A 13723-nucleotide genomic window follows, 5' to 3' on the forward strand; every position below is an offset into this window, starting at 1 on the left:
AAGATCTTTGACCCATTTCAGGATAAATTTCTGCCTCATGTAGATTTAACCCAGAAGAATACACCTCTAACTTGTTTTTAAAAATTAACACCCTAGGGGCACCTGGGTGGCTTGGTCGGTTGAGCATCCGACTTCGGCTCAGGTCATGATCTCATGGTCCGTGAGTTCGAGCCCCGTGTCGGGCTCTGTGCTGACAGCTCAGAGCCTGGAGCCTGTTTCAGATTCTGTGTCTCCCTCTCTCTCTGCTCCTCCCCTGTTCATGCTCTGTCTCTCTCTGTCTCAAAAATAAATAAACAGGGGCGCCTGGGTGGCGCAGTCGGTTAAGCGTCCGACTTCAGCCAGGTCACGATCTCACGGTCCGTGAGTTCGAGCCCCGCGTCGGGCTCTGGGCTGATGGCTCGGAGCCTGGAGCCTGTTTCCGATTCTGTGTCTCCCTCTCTCTCTGTCCCTCCCCCGTTCATGCTCTGTCTCTCTCTGTCCCAAAAATAAAAAAAAAATTAAAAAAAAATAAATAAATAAATAAATAAATAAACATTAAAAAAAAATTAAAAAAAAAAATTAACACCTGAGTTTTTTTTAAAACTAAAATATTGGCTGCCTTGTCAAATGCATAGGAAAATGGTGAACCTTAAACCACTGCTTGAAATCTAATCAAAATCTATTTATTCACACAGCTAAAGACACTCCTATCTTCCTTTAAACAGTATGACAATACTCTCATAAACTTTCTGCTAATGCCCCTGCAAATGGATTTCTAAATAGAATACATTGCAGCCTGTGTGCTGATTCAACTTAAGCTAAATATTATAATCACTAATAGAAGGCTGCCAAACCCAAGTTCCCATGGGAGGTGGTTAGAAACAAAATAAACCTTTGTAAAATTATTTGTATAAAATTCACCAGGACAATGTCGAGACGAATCACTAGCCAGAGTATGGAGAATATCATCATCCATCAGACAACTTCTTAGTAAAGCAAAAATAGAAATCTTTTGGCACAAAATCAAAGACCATATTTTGAAGTAAAAAAGATCAACAGAAGAACAATAAAGCCTTTACAGTTTAAATTCTCAACCTTAAAATCTCCCTCAAAAATAATTTCTTTGTTTCTTTAACGTTTCTTTTTTTTTTTTTTTAATTGAGGATAAGTATTACTTCCACTAAAAATCTATCAGATTTTTGGTACTTTGTCCTGTGATAAAAAGCATTTCACAACAGACAAGGGAAAAGCTGAACTGAAAGTGTTTAAAACTTAGTTTTGAAGGAATTGGGAGAGACTCATTTTTCCTAAAGTCACTAGTGTCCAAATGTTTTTATAATATGCATAAGTGTAAAAAATTTTAAAACACTACCCTTAAACTTGAGAATTTTTATAACTAATTTGAGGATAACCAAAAGAGAAAAGTTTCAATCTAAGACTTAACTGCATCTCTAAAACCAAATTGCTTACAAGACATTTTGTTTTAAATGCCTAAAAAAGACATTTTTTCCAAAATAAAGAACAAACTTGCCATCTTCTAATTCAAAGTGACAACTATTGGTAGTATTTCTGTCTTTATCAATAAACTCCTCTGCTTCAGTTCTCTAGTTTAAAATATTCAACCAGTTTTTATTCCTTTTCCTTTTTTCATCAGCCTTTATCCAATCACATAGTATGTTTTTGAAAATGTTTTTTCTCAGTGCAACTCTGCATAAGAAACTCTACTTAAAATACTGTGTTCTTGGGGTGCCTGGGTGGCTTAGTCGGTTAAGCATCCAACTTCAGCTCAGGCCATGATCTCATGGTTCTTGGGTTCAAGTCCTGAATTGGGCTTTCTGCTGTCAGTGCAGAGCTTGCTTCAGATCCTCTGTCCCCTTCTCTCTCTGTCCCTCCCTTAGTCTCTATCTCAAAAATAAATAAACATTTAAAAAATAATAAATAAAATAAAATAAAATAAAATAAAATAAAATAAAAGTTCTGTGTTCTCATGAATTCAGAGAAATATGTCATTAAGACAGACAGGAACAAGTCCATGAAGGTTTTGTTTGTTGTTGCTGTTGTTGTTGTTGTTGTTGTTGTTGTTGTTGTTTAAAATCCCATTAGCAGGGAACAAAGCCTACAAAAGCCACACTCACATGGAGCTTGTATTCTGTTTGGGGAGACAAGAAACAAATCAGTAAATTACAGTAGATTAGAAGGATCAATTTCTGAAAAGAAAAATAAAGAACAAGGGTTACTGAGTGTTGGGGAGGGGGAGCAATTTTAAACAGGGTGGTTACTAAAGGGCTCTCAAAGGGGTTAAGTGTCAGCTAAGATCTGAAAAAAGTGAGAGAGAGGCCATGAAGATAACCTGGGGCAGGAGATTCCAGGAGAAAGAAATAGCTAATCCAAAGACCCAGGGTTTTGAGGAACAGAGAGACCAGCATGCCTAGAACAAAGAGTAAGGGAGCAAGGATCAGATGAGAAGGTAAAGGGAGGCAAAACTAGAAGAACCTTGTGGGAACTTTAAGGAACTTTGGATTTTAATCTGAGTGAGATGCGCAGGCACTGGAAGATTCTGGGCAAAGAACAGCAAGATCTGGTTTACCTCTGACCACTACATTGAGTACATTCTATAGGACCCAAAGATGGATGCCAAGAGACCAGTAATCCAGGAGAGTCATGATGATCGGGAGTTAGAATAGAGTAAGAGCATAAAGGTGGTGAGAAGTGGCATAATTCTACATCTATTGTAAGAGCAGAGACAACTGGATGATGTGGAGTTACAAAAAGAGAGGAAGCGTAGAACCATTAACTGAGATGGAGATATTTGTGGGTGAACAGATTTGGGTATAAGATCTGGTTCAGTTAAGGACATATTAAATTTGAGAGGTCTATTAAATATTCAAATGGATTGCTGAAGGAAACTGTTTAGGTTAGAGAGATCATTAAAAGCATAAGGTGTCAGATTTAAAACTATAAAACTCCTAAAAGAAAACATAGGCAGTAATCTCTTGGACATCCACCTTAACAATACTTTTCTAGCTAAGTCTCCTCAAGTAAAAGAAACAAAAACAAATGGGGAATACATCAAAATAAAAAGGGTTTTCACAGCAAAGGAAACCATCAACAAAACAAAAAGACAACCTATTGAATGGGAAAAGATATTTCCAAACCACATATATAATAAGTCAATATCCAAAATATATAAAAAACTTACACAACACCAAAAAAAAAAAAAAAAAAAACAAAACCAAAAACACAAAACCCTTAAATAATCTGATTAAAGATGTACAAAGGACCTGGATAGACATTTTTCCAAAAACATGCAGATGAAAAACAGACACATGAAAAGATGTTCAACATCACTCACCATCAGGAAAATGCAAATCAAAACTACAATGAGATATTGCCTCACAGTTGTCAGAATGGCTAAAATCAAAAAGACAAGAAATAACAAATGTTGGCGAAGATGCAGAGAAAAAGGAACCCTTGTGCATTGTTGGTGGGAATGTAAATTGGCACAGCCACTGTGGAACACAGTATGAGTTTCTTCAAAACATGAAAAAATAGAAATACCATACAATGGGTATTTACCCAAAGAAAATGAAAACAGTAATTTGAAAAGATATATGCACCCGTATGTTTATTACAGCATTATTTACAGTAGCCAAGACACAGAAGCAACCCAAGGGTCCATTGATAGATGAATGAATAAAAATGTAGTATATATGTACAATGGGATATTACTCAGCCATAAAAAAGAATGAAGTCTTGTAATTTATGACAACATGTATGTACATAGAGGGTTATGTACTAAATGAAATAAGTCAGAGAAAGACAATTACCATATGATTTGCTCATATGTGTAATTAAAAAAAACTCAAATGAGCAAACAAACAAAATCAGAAAGATTCATAAATATAGAGAACAAACTTGTGTTACCAGAAGGAGGAAGGGTGGGGAAGGGCAAAATTGATAAAGGGGATAAAGAGGTACAAAATTCCAGTTACAAAATAAATAAGTCATGGAGATAAAAAGTCAGCATAGGGAATATGGTCAATAATACTGTACTAACATTGTATGGTGACAGTGTGGTAAGCATTTTGTAATGTAGGAAATTACTGTATCACTATGTTGTACACCTGAAGCTAATATAACATGCATGTCAACTATACTTCAATAACAAGTTTCAAAAAAAAAAAAGAGAGAGAGAGAGAGAGAGCGCATGAGGGAATACAGAAGAGAACTATCTCCAGGGTCTCCAATATTAAGAGGTCTCTGGGAAACACACAAAACATTTCTAGAATTTCTATTTTGTTCTTTCTCAGATGCTATTTGCTATTATTCTCTTTATGTTTTGATTCCTTATTTTGATACTTAATCATTCTAAACATACATTTTTATATTATCTTGCACTTCATTTTCCTAATATCAGAAGTTCTTGATAACAACTCTACAATGGGAGAGTCCTTCCAAAATTGGTGGGGTATTTGTTTCTGCCAAATAACCCAAACAAATATTCATTTTTTTAGTTGATTTCTCTTTGGGGGGAATCTCAAACCTCAAATTCATGGGGAAAATAGCCCAGGATTTTTAAAAAAATTTTTTAATGTTTATTTATTTTTGAGAGAGAGAGAGGGAAAGCAGGAGAGGGGCAGAGAGAGGAAGACACAGAATTTGAAGCAGGCTCCAGGCTCTGAGCTGTCAGCACAAAGCCCAGTGTGGGGCTCAAACCCAGGAACTGGGAGAGCATGACCTGAGCTGAAGTCAGATGCTTAACCAACTGAGCCACTCAGGCGCTCGGCCTGGGATTTTTATTTTCCCCAGGAGAGGCTGCTGACCCTGAGCCCAGACAGAAACATACAAGTTTCCTATGAAATTGTTTTATTTTTTAATTTATCTCTTAACATAAAATGTTTGGAGAAACTAGGCTTTTTCTGCTAGTTTTATTGAGGCATGATTGTCAAAAATAGTATATATTTAAGGAGAACAACTTCAGGTTCTGGTATACGCATATATTGTGAAATGATTGACACAATCAAGGTAATTAGCGTACTCATATACGTATTTCCTCACATAGCTATGCTTCCCCCACCTCTACCCCCATGATGAGAACTCTTAGCAAGTTTCAAGTATACAACATACTGTTATTAATTGTAGCCATTATGCTGTATGTTAGGTCTCCAGAACTTACTCATCTTACACTAAAAGTTTGTACTCTTTGACAAACATCTCTCCAATTCTGCCACCCCCAGGTCATGGTAACCAGAATTCTACTCTGATTCTATGCGTTTGGCTTTTTTAGATTTTACATGTAAATGAGATCATATGGTGTATGTCTTTCTCTGTCTAGCTTATTTCCTCCAGGTTCATCCATGGTTTCACAAATGGCAGAATATCCTTTTTAAAGGTGGAATTATATTTTATTATATATATGTATACAGTATACATCATATACATATATATCATATATGTATATGATATATACACACACATATATATCATATATGTATATGATGTATACACACACACACACCACATTTTTCTTTACTCTAGGTTGTTTTTGAATCTTCGCTAATATGAATAATGCTGCAATGAACTCTTTGAAATAGTGATTTTATTTCCTTTGGATATACACCTAGAAGTGGGATTACTGGATCATATTATAGTTATACTTTTACTTTCTTGCGGAAGTTCCATACTGTTTTCCATAATGCCTATACTAATTAAATTCCTACCAACAGTATATAAAAGTTCCCGTTTCTTCACATCTTTGCCAACACCTGCTGCTTTTTGACTTTTTGATAATAGCCATCCTAACACACTTGATGTGGTATCTTTGTGGTTTTGATTTGCATTTCCCTCATGATTCATGATATTGAGCACCTTTTCATTGTATCTTCTTTGGGAAAGCATCTATTCAATAAGTCTCTTGCACATTTAAAAAAATTTTTTAAATGTTTATTTATTTTTGAGAAAGAGACAGAGCACAAGTGGGGAAGGGGCAGAGAGAGAGGGAGACACAGAATCTGAAGCAGGCTCCAGGCTCTGAGCTGTCATCACAGAGCCCGACGCAGGGCTCAAACTCATGGAAGCCGTGAGATCATGACCTGAGTGAGCCAAAGTTGGACACTTAACTGACTGAGACACCCAGGCACCCTATCTTGCCCATTTTTTAATCAGGTTATTTGGTTTTTTGCTACTGAGTTGTATGTATATGCGATCTGCAAATATTTTCTCCCATTCTTTGTTTTGCCTTTTCATTTTGTTCATTGTTTCCTTTGCTGTGCAGATTTGTTTTCGTTTTATGTAAATAACCTAGGCTTTAAAAGAAGACTTCTATTCAAATATTCCTTCTTCTAGGAAGATTCAAGGCCCAATCCTCAATCCTCCCATGAACATTTAACCCAATTCCCATGAATGGAATCTCCCACCACTCTGGAGCAGCAGCAGATGACTATCTCTGAGTGGTGCAGAACAGGAACTTATAAGTAATTTTAAATTTCTTCTTTTCTGTATTATTATGATACTGTTTTTGTGATAAAAATAAAATGTTTATAATGATTGGAAAGACAAAGCAAATGTGAGTTTATTAGTGTTCCCTGGAAATAAGATACCAATTATATGCATTATGTTTTACTCTACATGACACAGAACTACCCATATGTCTCAAAGAAATAAAAGATGTATTTTCTGTTTAGATCAGAATTGGAAATATGGACATGGCTTGTCCTCAGTGGTACAGAAAGGTCATTGGGAACTTTAAAGAAACCTAAAGCATCTTTAAATTGTCTGAACAATAAGTTATGTGCCAATTTTACTTCAATTTGGTGCCAAATATCTTAATAACAATGGAATATTTCTTAGTCATCTGAATATTTGGTCTACATGACACAAACTTGCAGATGAAAAAAAAATAGCTGGGTTGACTTTATTTTTTCAATCTGCTTGTTGAATGCAGCCATAATCTAAATTGCCTACCAAGAATATTTCTTTTCTTCCATTCCATCTTTAAGGTGTCTGAGAAAATTCATTAGATAAAGAAATGGAAATAAAGAAAGCTATTGTAGGAATGTTTCCACTTAAGGACTTCTTCCTGGTTGATATATATTTCTGTGTAAAGTTGGGGCTCTTTCATCTCTGTCAAATCTTTGATCCTAATAAAAAGAAAAATGCCAGATGAAGGCAATGAAAAGAATACTTTTAGGAAGTTTTCTTTTTTTTTTTTTTAAACTTTTATTCATTTTTGAGAGAGAGAGAGAGAGACAGAGCATGAGAATGGGCATGAGAATGGGAGGGGCAGAGAGAGTGGGAGACACAGAATCTGAAGCAGGCTCCAGGCTCTGAGCTGTCAGCACAGAGCCCAATGCAGGGCTCAAATCCACGAATTCCAAGATCATTCCAAAGTCAGACGCTTAACTGATTGAGCCACCCAGACACCCCAGGAAGTTCTCCTTTTTTGAAGATGGTTAAACATTGATAAGTTGCCCCTCCATTATACTTGTCCTTGAATCTTAATATGGTTTACTTCACATTTACCAAAATGAAAACCCAGATAAAGAAGAGCTGTATGATTAGCTGAGTAAATTGAATATAAAATAAATTCTCAAATTGCTACATTCAGAAATTCAGCTACAGAAAAATGAGAATTTCATTCCAGAGGGCAGAAAGAAGAGAAAGGAGAAGAATAAAAGCTTGCAGAGGCTACATTTACATAGCAAAATAAAGTAGAAAGTTAAGATACTCTCTGGGGAAACTGGTTTCTCTGAAATGGTACATCAGCCATGCAATTCCTCAATTCCTCCCCCCCCCCACCCTGCTCATGCCCTTCCCTGAGTATTTTTCCTCTCTAATCATCTCTTTCATAACAGTGACATGTCAAAGGTGATTTTTATGCAGAAATGTCCAAAATCCATTTTTATACTTTCCAAAGAAACTTGAACAGAATCATATGGATGTTATTAATTCCCAACTACAATTTCTCTATATAGATGCAGAGAGAGGGTGTGAAAGTCTGTCCTTCGGCTTCTGTCAGCAGATGACAAGTTCTATTCACTTCAGAAAAGTCTAGTCTGCTGGGAGTTCATCCTGGTACATGTGTAGAAAAGTCTAGAAAAATAAGTTTAGATGGTCTTAATTCTCCCAGGATTTGTTTAAAAACTACTTTAACTTCTTGAAGCACTGCAGACAGGGAAGGAGATGGTAAGATTCAGAATGCTCTTGCCAGAGTTAGATTCTCCAAGGGTCAGGGTGTTTACGGCTACACATGGCATGAGAGATCAACACATCACATTCCTGTCTTCTCTCAGGTCTCCTATACCAGAAAGATTGGTACAGAAAAGTCTCTCAAAATTTCTCACAAAGTGACACACACAAAAGTTTCCAACTGGACCTGAACTGTCACTCATCTGCTCCTGGGTTTGCTTTCCTTTGGAGTCAAAATTAAAAATAAACAGAATTTCTGGGGCACCTGGGTGGCTCAGTCAGTTAAGCATCCGACTCTGGCTCAGGTCACAATCTCATGGTTCATGGGTTCGAACCCCACATTAGGTTCTGTGCTGACAGCTCAGAGCCTGGAGCCTGCTTCGGATTGTGTCTCCCTCTCTCTCTGCTCCTTCCCCGCTAGTGTTCTGTCTCTCTATCTCTCTCTGTCTGTATCTGTCTGTCTCTCTCTCTCTCTCAAAAAATAAGACATTAAAAAGATTTTTAAAAATAAACAGAATTTCTTACTAATACTAATGTAACCCTGCAATTAGGAAGTGCAGGAAAGGAGGTATATTTCTATATTCCCTATTTATGCCATACTTTCCAGAAAAGACATATGGCTTTGTATGTGGAGGTAAAGGGAAGACAGACAATATTTCATGTGTGTACCAGTAATTGGTTTAAAAGTCCCTCTCTAAAAAATTGCTTTTAGCTTCCACAATAAATAAAACTAAGCTTAGGTACCAAAACACACTCCCTATTTAAATACAAAGAAGGCAAAATTTCTTGCCCATTTCTGATTAACAGTCTCTACAGTTCTTTTATAATTTCAACAGACATACTAAGAAGAAAAGTAATTGGTAGTGGAAATTGTCAAGGCATTTCTTTAAATGAAGCACTTTAGAAACATTTCTGAAGATCCAATTTAAACACAGAAAAATTAACTGCTCAAATTGACAAATTATAGGTGAATTAGTGGGAAGATACTGTGTATTTATAGAGAACTTTTTCCTAATAGGCTTACGATTCATTAAAAAAATTTTTAATTATGATTCCCTGTAAAGTAAGTAGGAGTTATGCATTCTATTTTACAGATTAGAGTCCAGAACTCTAAAGCAAAGAAAGATTTAATTACTTGATAAAGGGCATTGGCAAGTTCTTTACACCATGGAAACTGACACACAAGTTCTCTGGCATTTTACACAGTTTTGTATTCATTACGATATGCATGATTAATTTTGATATGGACAAATCTTGGACTCAAACTACATTTATAGAAACAGTTAATAGACTTGACCTTAAATGTTCACAAAGAAGAAAAATAGCCTCTGTTAGACAAATATGGTAGTGGCTAGGTGGGTGTGCTACTGATTTTACTAACAAGACTCTTCCCCGAAATATTGCATCACCATTCTGGAACACATGCTTCTTCCCTCTTTAATTATGTGTTTGGATGGCAAGCTACTTTCTGGAACAAGAGACACAGCAGTTCAGCATGTGACCTCTGAATTGAACTGGATAACCCTACCTTATAAAGGAAAGGCAAAAAAGGCACTGACCACAGGCCTGTCTGCTGGATCCAAAGATATGTTTGTGGGCAGCAGGGCTGGATACTCTTGAGAACTATGTGTCCTTTATAATCATCTTTTTAAAGTTCAGAAAATAGGAGTAGAGGAGAGAAGAAATAAGAGGCATGGGGTTGATGTTGTTGATTGTAAGACTGACCATTTTATCTTTGGAAATTCATCAAGCTAAAATCAGGGCCTGGTAATGAACGAAGATAAGAGAGGCAAGATGGCTCCCAGGAGAGATTCAGAAAATGCAGATTAGCCAGACACTCCTATGGATGTCAGTCTAATCAAGCCTGCAATTTGTCAATTATGTAAATTTTAAGCTGTACTAGTTAAATACATTCAAATCGCATGCACCTGTGTCCCATGTTGGAGAGGGTAATAAATTAAATTAAATTGTAACCATATTGTTTTTTATTTTGTGCCAACATAACTGAATCCCAAAACAATGCAATAGGAAATTACTAATATGATCAGAAGACATTAATATGGCATAGAGTTATCTTTCTTGTCAAGTTTGATATAGAGTTTCTGTATTTTTCCAAAACCAGTTTCAGCCTGACTTCCCTTAGTGGTCTGAAAACGCAAACAGAGCAAGCTGAGATGGTGTATTGCCTCCAACTCTATTCCCACAGGTGGATTTAAGTTAGTGCTACACAGTCCAAACTGTTAAAAAATTGGCAGTTGTAATATTGTAGTCTGAAGTTCATTCCAGCAATTCTAGGAGAAAGCAACACAGAAAGATTTTTTTTTAAGAAGGTGGATTCCTTTACAAATATTTCAGAGTTGTGTGTGTAGGAGGGATCTTGCACAATCATTTCACCTAATAGATAAGGAAGCTGAGTGCAGATGGGTTGTTTGATTTGTCCAAGGACACAATTAATATGCAGAGTTAGAGGGCCAAGAACTCTAGTTTCTTGTAATGATATTGTAGATATTTGTAATGGTAGCCATTGTATAGGTGCTGTTTTACTTTTTGATGTGTTTAGTTGTGATATTCTTTCCCCAGTAACTATATAAAGTTCATCTCAAAGTTCTCAGTGGGAAGTAAAAAGAGGGCATGGACCTTGGAGATATTAGAATGCAAATGTTGACAGGCTTAAAACAGAGAAATGGACTAACAAGGCAGTCTCAGAAAACTTGAGATTTTGTCCTTGCTTCAGCTTTCTTAAAAGCTGTGGACTGCAGCTAACTTCACCTTTTAGAGTTTATGCTCTCCTTGAGAAAGTAAGAACCACATGTTTGCCTTATCTACCTCCATGGGTGGTAAGAAACCTGAATGAAGATCAATCATTTTGGTTAAAACATTTTATAAACTGTAAAGTGTCTCAACTGTAGGGTATCATCACACAATGCCATTTCACTTTTTGAAGATTTCCAAACTGGTTCTTAACTGATGAGAAATAACACTTGTATGGAGAGATACTTAACATGAAGCCATTGGTTAGAAGCAAATTTGGCCCCAAGTGTTCTACTCCCCAGCAGTTTCAAGAATCCAAAAGGTTAACACACCTAGGGCACAACCCTCAGGCAATCATACTCTTTCACAAATGAAGAAGTTTTTACCCTTTTCAGACTAGAGTGAACTGCTATTATTTACTTGATCATCAATTTCCAAAGTACTGAAGGCAATTATTTCTGATGACCTTTACTACCTGAGATAAAAAATAGGTGATGCTATATCTTATACAAAAAATATTGTTTGGGCCTCAAGCATTGTTACATAGGAAATGCTTTTCTAAAGTAATATTTTAAAATAGCATTTATTTTATAATCTTTACAAGCACTGCACTGCTTGTATTTAGTGTTTAAAATCCTTTGGAGGGAATAATAACTTTCAGTTGCTATTCTACTTCAAATTCTATACCTTTTCCTGATAAAACTTTCCAGATTATGAAGGTATTTGAAAGTCTGGCATGAGACTTAGATTAAGTTTATCTAAATGCGGGATGAATTCTTTTTGGACTGACAGACTAAATTAATTATAAGAAAGAATGAAAGAAAGAAAGAAAGAAAGAAAGAAAGAAGCCCTTAGAATGAAGTACTCAATAACTGCTCATTTGTCCATGTTTTTAAAAGTTACTTTAAATATACTTTTAATGTTCTGAAGTTTTTTCTTACAACTTATGCTAATTTATCAATACTGTTTTAGGATCAAAATATTTACAGGAAATAATATTTATATATAATTAAAATAACATTTTTAATGTTTAATTATTTTTGAGAGCGATAGACAGAGCATGAGCAAGGGAATGGGAGGGGTAAAGAGACAGGGAGACAGAATCTGAAGCAGGCTCCAGCTTCAGCTGAGCTGTTAGAACAGGGCCCAATGCGGGGCTTGAACTCACAAATATGTGAGATCATGACCTGAGCCCAAGTCGGTCATTTAACCAACTGAGACATCCAGGTGTCCCCCAAAATAACATTTATTATCTTCTATTCTGAAGTATCTGCACCTTCTAAGGGCATCAATATCTTCTTCATTGCCTAGTAAATAATACTGTTTAATCTATTCCTATGTTATTCTCTATCTCTCCAAATAGTTTATATCTAGTAGAGTGTAACTTATTTATAAACTTTTACTAACTTACAACTCAAAAGAACTTTGCCTAATTTACTTAATTACTCCCACTTTATTGCTTTAGAACAGAGGCCAATAAAGTATTGCCTGGGGACCTAATCCAACCCTCCACTTTTTATTTGTAAATAAAGTTTTATTGGAACGCAACTGTGCTCATTTCTTTATATATTGCCTATGCTGTGCTCTACAGTGCTCTACAGTGGCAGAAAGGAGTGGTTGTGACAGAAACTATGTGACACACAAATCCTAAAATCTTCACTATCTGGCCCTTCTCAGAAAAAAGTTCAGTGATCTCTGCTTTACAGAATCATTGTCTGCTCAATCTTACTATTTGTTGGGGCCTGAATACTTCTTTTCCCAGCTCATTCTTCTTGGAGATCCTTAGGAAAAAACATGCCCCTCAGAAATTCAACAATAAGAGATATAAGTATATCCATGTCCACACTCCTTCCTTCTCAGTGGGATTCTACATGGCATCTTGGTGATTAGAAAGTAGCTATTCATCCTAATGCCATTGCACATCATTAATATTGAGTTACTGATCTGTGATGTACAAAACTACCATACAAATGTCACTATCTTCCTCTTTAGACATCTCATACTATCATTCTTCTTTAGACACCATACTATCAAATCTTGAGTCAAACTTCAAGATAAGTGCCAGAGTGTCTTCTTTTTCCAGCATTTAATGAGATCACCCTATTTTTAGAGCTCTGCTGTAAACCTTTTTTTCCTAAGATGGTTCATAATCTCTCACTTCTTTTTCTCTTTCTATTAATACACCCCTTTATATCCATACACTCCTAAATCATATAGGCCCAACCTTTTTTTTTTTTTTTAATTTTAGAGAGTGAAAGCACCAGTGGGGCAGAGGAGCACAGGGGCAGAGACGGGGAGAGAGAATCTTAAGCAGACTCCATGCTTAGTGCAGATCTTGAAGCAGAGCTTGATCCCATGACTGTGATATCTTGACCTGAGCCAAAATCAAGAGTTGGATTCAACTGGCTGAGCCACCCAGGTGGCCCATATTGGCTCAGTCTTTGTTTCCTTTCTCACCCCCAAGTGTTTGTACTCTTAGACCACACACTGTGTCTAAAATGCACTTAGCCATGAACCAGCTTCTACCATATGGATAAGGTCAACATCTTAAAAAGTAATAGAGCAAGATAAAAGAAACCTGGGTTTCTGGAAGACCCCCTGAGACAGAGCCACCTACCTACCTTGAATCTTCCACTTACCTTTGTGATGATGAAATAAACCTACCTTTTGTCTGATCTGCTATGTTATTGGTATATTTATTATATTAGATTAGTCTGTACTCTAATATATAACTAATTTCATTTATATGATCCCAGATTCCCATTAACCCTGTTTTTTGAGTAGTGTTACTGGCAATAGCAAATTA

Source organism: Panthera onca, chromosome B2 (genome assembly GCF_046562875.1).
Source record: "Panthera onca isolate mPanOnc1 chromosome B2, mPanOnc1 haplotype 2, whole genome shotgun sequence".
Classification (NCBI taxonomy): domain Eukaryota; kingdom Metazoa; phylum Chordata; class Mammalia; order Carnivora; family Felidae; genus Panthera; species Panthera onca.